Raw genomic sequence first — 8,075 nt, 5'->3', positions numbered from 1 at the left:
GCTGGACACACTTCCACAAGCATTATCTTGTTTATATCTCTTAAAATAGCTTAGAGGTAGATCTGATTGTTTTTATTTTACAGATTAAAAACTAGGATTTAAAGTAGTTCAGTAACTCTTCTAAGGTCACAGAGCTAGTAAGTAGTGGAGCACAGGCTTGACTCCACATTGTGTGAATCTGTACTTAACACCACAGCTGCAGTGACTTATTGTGTGAACAGTCCAGGACAGGATTATAGTCAAAGGAAAACATTTTACTAAGGCTCTGCTGCTTCTATGCCTGTTTTACTACCACTATATTCATTTGAGTAAATAATCAACATATCCATTTGAATGCAACATGACAGTCTATAATGTTGAATAGAAAAATGAAGGCTAGAGAAGAGGATAAGAGGAGCTGAGGGGGAAAGGGAAAAAACAAGTGGCCGTTTAGACTAGTTGTCTCATGCAAGGAAAATATTTGTAATGTCCTCGTACCACAAACTGGGTGATCCAGTTGCAACATTCTGAACACACAGTTCTCCCACTAAGAATTTTATTAAGAACAAAAAGAGCTGATGATGCTTTTATTTCTTTTTTTAGCATAGTAAGGCAGATTTCATTCAGGACTTTCATGGTAGATATCGAGACCACTGCAATGGGATTTTGCAGTTGGGGAGAGAGATTGGACTAGAATCTGATTACAGCTTGGGCAAAGTAGGAATTTATAGCCAAGGAGTAGGGTAGGGGTTAGTGATGGAAAATTACAAAGAGGAAACATCAGGGGTAAGAATAATTCCGGTTAAACTAAACTAACAGGATTCTTGTTGAAGACAAGTCAAGGTGAATAGACATCACCTGGAGGATGACAGAGGATAAGAAGGCTGATTAAACACTGAGGATGATCAGATATTGAGGTTGGGGGAAGGATTCTTTCAAAACTGACAGGGTTCTTTGCTCATACTGAATTTTACAAAGAAGTACATAGATGAGCCTAGGAAAGGTTCAGGAGTTTGGCCAAGCAGAGAATCTTTGTCAGTCTCATGCTCTTGTCCTTTGAACACTGTAAGTCCATTTCCTCATTTGGTTGACTTGTGGTTCATTATAGTACCTATTCTAGAGTTGATAATGCTATGGAATGCTTACCTGTTACTTGGTAATACAGAGTCAAAGTCAAAGTATATATGTGTGTATATAATATATATAATATATATTTTTTCTAATATATCTTTCAAAGTAGAAAGTTTAGAGGGGCTTAAATGGAAAATCTTAGATTTTATAATTTCCAGAAAGCAATTTCCTAGGTCAGAAACACAAACCCCAGAATCTCAGTAGCTTAATATAACAACACTGAGTGAACAAGATTTTCTACTTGCTCACATCATAATCTGATGCAGGTCAGGTATTAGTGGTTTGGTGGTTCTCCAGTGATGTCTCAGGAATCCAGCTGCTTCAGTTTTCCAATGACTCCATTTCAGAGTTCTTCACTTCCAGCCAAGGCGTCAGTGGAGAATTTGCATCTGTTCTTAGCTGCTTCAGATCAGACTCCCATTCACATTCTTATCATTGAGCTTCAGCTAACTGCGCATCTAACTGCAAGGGAGACTGGGAAATGTCAGGAAGCACATGGACAATTGGTGCCAGGGACGGTCTCTTCTGTGTTCCTGTAGGATACAAAGCTTTCTTTTATTCCATCCACTCTTACTTTACTCTCTAGTCAAAGTAGATTTCTCTCTGCCAAACACAGCAGAAGAAATGAAGCGTGACTCATTAAGAATATATCTATTCTTTTTCCTAATGGCAAGATTTAGACAATACAATTTGAAATAAAGTTGACAGAGAATAGTCAGCATCGTTGAGCTGCTTCGCTTGCAGAGCGTTCTCTAAAAAGAAGGCTGTCAGATTTTTCATTATGTTTGCTCCTTAGCATTAAAATCAGAGAACTATAAAAGAACATTAGAGAAATTTGTCATGGTATTTTTATATATCAGTCAATAAACCATGCCATTTACTAAAGCTTAACTGTCTTCTTTGTGTATTTTGTGTAAATTTCTTTTACATAAAGATTAAATTAATCTTTATGTAAAAATATTAAAAATATTATATTTTAAAATATAATAAAATATTAAAAATACATTGTATGAGAGTATCTAACATTTACTCATTTTAATGGGCTCTTGGACATTGTCTTTTTAGAATTCCCAAGGCCCAGTGTAAAATTTGGCATTATAAATTAATGTGTGGTTTTAAACAGCCACTCCTCCAGAGTAGCTAAAACATCATCAAATATTAATACAGGGTTTATGTGATCCATTTCTGATTTTTGTCTCAAATCTCACACCAAGTACAGTTAAAAGATAGAGAATGATTTTCCAGGAACTAAGAGGGTTCCTGGAACTCAGTACTTTCAAAGCTAAAACCAGGAAAATTCTAGATAAACCACAATGAGTTGGTCACACTCAGTATTCTTCCTTGAACACAGTTTTGGTTTCTTGTAACTGACTTTGTATTTTTATCTCAGGTTCTATTCCCTGTTCTATGAATGGGAAAGAGACACTATAATGTAGTATTCAGGCGTCTACAAGAAAAAGAAAACAGACCATCCAAATGAATTTCTGATAAGTATGTTTGGGAAAATGAAGGTTTCATCTTGGAAGAGAAAATTCACCATAAATCTCAGTCTCAGTGGTGGAAGTATTCCATTTTCACAATCAGGTCTTTATACCTAAATATTTGCTCACTTGATTTTAAATTAATTTTAAATTTCAAATTAATTTGGCATAGCGAGCAAAACAAATAACAACACAAAGAGAGGAACTTTTGACCTGGCAGCCCAAACTCATACCATCCAAAGTCTCCATTTACCTTTTGATGACAGCTAGCTTGCTGCAATTTTCTTTTTTAGTACCCTAATCAGATGAGGTGAAAAGGTGAAACTGCTGGTGTGACATTTAAAAGTTATGATTTTGGCAAGTTTGCTTAAGAAAAACGTGCTTTGCTTTTAAAATGACCTCTTCTTCCCTTTTTAGTAAACATTTGTGGCCGGGTGCGGTGGCTCACACCTGTAATCCTAGCACTTTGGGAGGCTGAGGCAGGTGGATCATCTGAGGTCAGGAGTTCAAGACCAGCCTAGCCAACATGGCGAAACCCCGTCTCTACTAAAAATACAAAAATTAGCTGGACATGGTGGTGGGCACCTATAATCCCAGCTATTTGGGAGACTAAACCAGTAGAATTGCTTGAACCTGGGGGGGCAGAAGTTGTAGTGAGCTGAGATTGCAGCACTGCACTCCAGCCTGGGTGACAGAGCAAGACTCCACCTCAAAACAAAACAAAATGAAAATTGCATTACTCTTAATATTCTGTTTCTTATATGGAACTTAAGGTTTTGCTGTTGTTTTATTGTCCTTCCCTGGTACTGCTCTGTAGAAATTCACTGACATGTTATTCTCCCTCTGCAAACACGTGGCACTGAAATAGAAAGATAAAATGTAAAATGAAGTCACAAGAAAGTCGAATTCACTTCCAAACAGTGAAGAGAGGAAAGAAAAGTTAGATTTTAGAAAGTGGCTTGTGATCCTTAGGTACAGTTAAGTAAGACTGAGAATGAACTCAACCTAGAGAAAAGCAGAGTTGAGACATGGAAAGAAAGAGAATGTGAACTACTGACGGCATGTGGTGGTGGTGATGCGGGGAGGACAGTGAGAGAGATCAAGTCAGGATTATATCCTTTGTGACCTTGGATCTAGCCATGACTAATGTATCCCCTGGAGCTTTTCAGATAATGTGAATCCATATCCCCTTTGCTCTTAAGTCAGTTTATTTTCAAACAGAAGATCTCCAACTGAAGGAAAGGTAGCATCTTAATAATTGTTTGTATTTTTATGGCTCCTCAGGACTGTGAGCCCTGTTAAGTGACACCATCTCAATTTTGTTCCCTTGAAATGCAAATACTTATTTATTTATTTAGTCATTCAACAAGTGTTGATTGAGTGCTTCCAAGAGGTGGAGAGAAAGGGGGAGGGGGATGAAGGGCACAGGCTCTGGGGTGGAAGTTCCTCCACTTCTATTAATGTCCTTATCTTCCCATTCTTCTGTCACTTAACTCATAAGAAGATTGTTTTGAAGATTAAATCAAGTTTACACCTTCAAAATTTAAATGTTAAAAATAGCAGGTACTTTATAACTTTTAGCAATCATTACAATTGATATCACTACTATTGATACTATCTTTCAAATGTACAAAGCCTTTTGCAAGGTGCTCTATGATGTAAGTGGGGAAGGGCAGGAGAAGGGAACTTAACAACAAGAAATTGCCAGAGTGGGTTGTAAATAAACACACACTTACTTGATGTATCATAGTAATGAGTATTTTAAAAATATTTAGGGTATTTACAAAAATAGAATTTTTCAAAATGACTTAAGTTATCTGGGAGTTTTTGTTGTTTTCCTCCATTTTTGGTTGATTTTCCAATAAGCCTGCTTGAGATTTACTTGTTAGTTCCATGATTTTTATATTTTCTGTTTTTTTGTTGCTTCCTTTATCTTTCATAACTTAGTCCCTTCTCTGCTTTCTTTTCATTTTTTTCAACCTTTATAGATTGAATTTTTCTTGACTTTTTATTATTTTATTTTTTAATTTTTATTTTAGGTGTGGGGATACATGTGAAGGTTTGTTACATAGGTAAACAATGTGTCACAGGAGAGTGTTGTACATATTATTTCATCACCCAAGTACGAAGCCCACCCTCAAGTAGATCCCAGTGTTTGTTGTTTCCTTTGTGTTTATAAGTTCTCCTCACTTAGCTCCCACTTATAGGTGAGAATATATGGTGTTTGGTTTTCTTTTCCTATGGTAGTTTGCTAAGGATGATAGCCTCCAGCTCCATCCATGTTCCTGCAAAAGACATGATCTTGTTCTTTTTTATGGCTGCATAACATTCCATGGTGGATATGTACCACATTTTCTTTATCCAGTCTATCATTGATGGGCATTTAGGTTGATTCCGTGTCTTTGCTATTGTGACTAGTGCTGCAATGAACATTAGCATGTATGCATCTTTATGATAGAATCCTTTATATTCCTCTGGGGGTGTATACCCAGTACTGGGATTGCTGGGTAGAATGGTAGTTCTGCTTTTAACTCTTATTGGAAATCATCATTCTCAGTAAACTATCGCAAGAACAAAAAACCAAACACCGCATATTCTCACTCATAGGTGGGAATTGAACAATGAGATCACATGGACACAGGAAGGGGAATATCACACTCTGGGGACTGGGGTGGGGTTGGGGGAGGAGGGAGGGATAGCATTGGGAGATATACCTAATGCTAGATGACGAGTTAGTGGGTGCAGCGCACCAGCATGGCACATGTATACATATGTAACTAACCAGCACAATGTGCACATGTACCCTAAAACTTAAAGTATAATAAAAAAAGAAGAAGAAGAAAAAAAAAAATCTAGCAAAAAAAAAAAAAAAAAGAATTGCCATACTGCTTTCCACAATGGTTAAACTAATTTACACTCCCACCAACAGTGTATAAGTTTTCCCTTTTCTCTGCAACCTCGCTAGCATCTGTTACTTTTGACTTTTTATAGTAGCCATTGGGATTGGTATGAGATGATATCTCGTGGTTTTGATTTGCATTTCTGTAATGATCAGTGATACTGAGCTTTTTTCATATGCTTGGCCACATGTATGTCTTCTTTTAAGAAGCGTCTGTTCATGTCCTTTGCCCACTTTTTAATGGGGTTGTTTTCTTTTCTCTTGTAAATTTGTTTAAGTTCTTCATAGATGCTGGATATTAGACCTTTGTCAGATGCATAGTTTGAGATACTTTTTTTCCCATTCTGTAGGTTGTCTGTTTACTATGTTGATAGTTTCTTTTGCTGTGCAGATGCAGAAGCTCATAAGTTTAATTATGAGTTAAAATCCCACTTGTTAATTTTTGCTTTTCTTACGATTGCTTTTGGGGTCTTTTTCATGAAATCTTTGCCCATGCCTATGTCCAGGATAGTATTACCTAGGTTGTCTTCCAGAGTTTTTATAGTTTTGGGTTTTACATTTAAGTCTTTAATCCATCTTGAATTTATTTTTGTATATGGTATAAGGAAGGGGTCCAGCTTCAATCATCTGCATATGACTAGCCAGTTATCCCAGCACCATTTATTGAATAGGGAGTCTTTTCCCCATTGCTTGTTTTTGTCAGCTTTGTCAAAGATGAGATGGTTGTAGATGGCAGCCTTATTCCTGGGCTCTCTATTCTGTTCTATTGGCTTGACTTTGTTTTAGTTATTTCTCTTTTTTTGAGGTAATATCTAGGTCCACAAGTTTCCCTTTGAGTGTTTCTTTATTGTTTCCCATAGTTCTGCTATGTAGTGTTTTACTTATCATGTTTCCTAAAAATACTGAGATTTTGGTTTATATTTTTTCTGAGAAAAATTTTTTCAATGTCCAGGTGAAAGGGCCTTTTGGTTTTCAGTTTTTGTTATTTGTGTCTTTTTGTGTGCATTGTAATTGAGGAATATTGTCTATACTATTTATCCTCTTATAAATTATTGATGTTTTCATATGTTCTGATTTTTATTCATTTTGTAATTGTTTCATGGACTCTTAAAAAAACATTCTCCATTTTCAGGATGGTGTTTGAATTTTATCAATAAGATAAACTACTTCAATTATGCAATTTAGATTTTCTATAAATATTCTTATATTTTGTTAAGGTGATTGCTAGAGACTTAAAAGCAGGTGAACTAAAGACCTCTTCTATTAGTTTTTAAAAATCTATTCTCTATTTTTTCCCGTAATTTGTTTCATGAATATTGATGATATATTACTTGGTGGAATGTCATATCTCCACCTTAAATTATACTCTTCAGCATTATAAAGTGCCATTATTTACCTTGTTCATTCTTTTTTGGCTTACATTCTACTATTAAGATTTTAATCCTTGCATCTTTAGTTCTCAGTTGTCAAAGTTTGTCTATTCTTTTGTTTTTCACCTTTCTAAATCACTTTGTTTTAGGTATATTTCTTTCTAATTACTTAAATGGACACACCTTCTTGATTCTACTAACAAATAAATAATAAGTCAATTATAAGTACAATTTGTTTTTAATGGAAATATACACCAAAATGCCTCACTTCTCTGCCCCAGATGTTGTATGTGTGATACAGTGCTTCTAAAGCCTTATCATGCATTGGAATCATCTGGGGGCATGTTAAAACACAGATTGCTGGGCCCCACCGCTAGAGTTTCTGATTCAGTAGGACCGGAGCAGGTCTAAGAAGTTCTCAGGTGTTGCTAATGTTGCTGTTACGAGGATCAGATTTTGAGAACCACTGGTACGATAAAGTGGAAAGACTAATCCTATTGATCTATGCCAAATTCAAAGACACTTTTGCTCTTCAAAACATCAGTAACTCGAGGAAATAAGAGTCAGAGTTAATTTTGATAATATCTACTTTGATAAGAGGAACAGAGCCAAAAAAATAATAAGGAAGGGGTGTGTTTTTGATAACCTCCAAGTTTTTTATTTTAAGAGCTTACAGTCTTCTTGTTTCTGAGGGTCTTTAGCTCAACTGGATTATAGATGTTATACTGGCAGGCAGGGCCAGTTTCATGGCCATGGGACCTGTGAAGTCACACTTGGTTTAATGCTCTTCTGTCTCTGTCTTACAATTCTTAGTATCTGAACAAGAGGTCCTCACATTTTTGTTTTGCACTGGACCTCACAGATAATGTAGAAATGTCCTTTTAACAGTAACTGTATTTCACTGACATATTCCCAGTGCCTGGAAGACTGCCTGGCATGTATAAGGTGCTAGACAAATATATGTTCATTGGATGGATGAATACTGTACCCAAGGTCTCCTAAGAAATTGGATAAATTATTTAGATATAGAACTGTGGTTCTTAAACTTTAATACATATAAAAACCTTCTAGGCTAATTTAGTTTTGTTAAAGTACAGATTCTAGGCCCCAGCCCCAAGGATCCAAAATTTAGGTGGTATGAAGTGAGGCCTGATAAAGTTGTATTTTAAAATAATTATCTTCCATAATATAGATGCTGACAGTCTTTGATCCGCA

At 36.0% G+C, this 8,075-nt stretch overlaps 1 long non-coding RNA gene across 1 annotated transcript in view; it reads right to left on the bottom strand.

The window, feature by feature from the left end:
• Positions 1–1,202: 1,202 nt before the first annotated feature.
• The window catches only part of LOC134810351 (uncharacterized), a 92,745-nt gene continuing 85,872 nt past the window's right edge, over positions 1,203–8,075 (bottom strand). The window contains exon 4 of the long non-coding RNA XR_010158144.1: positions 1,203–1,643. This is a non-coding gene — a long non-coding RNA (uncharacterized LOC134810351). The remainder of the gene's footprint in view (positions 1,644–8,075) is intronic.

This window comes from Pan troglodytes, chromosome 5 (assembly GCF_028858775.2).
Source record: "Pan troglodytes isolate AG18354 chromosome 5, NHGRI_mPanTro3-v2.0_pri, whole genome shotgun sequence".
NCBI lineage: Eukaryota > Metazoa > Chordata > Mammalia > Primates > Hominidae > Pan > Pan troglodytes.
Note: the sequence above shows the minus strand (reverse complement) of the source record. Positions and strands in the feature narration are given on the sequence as shown.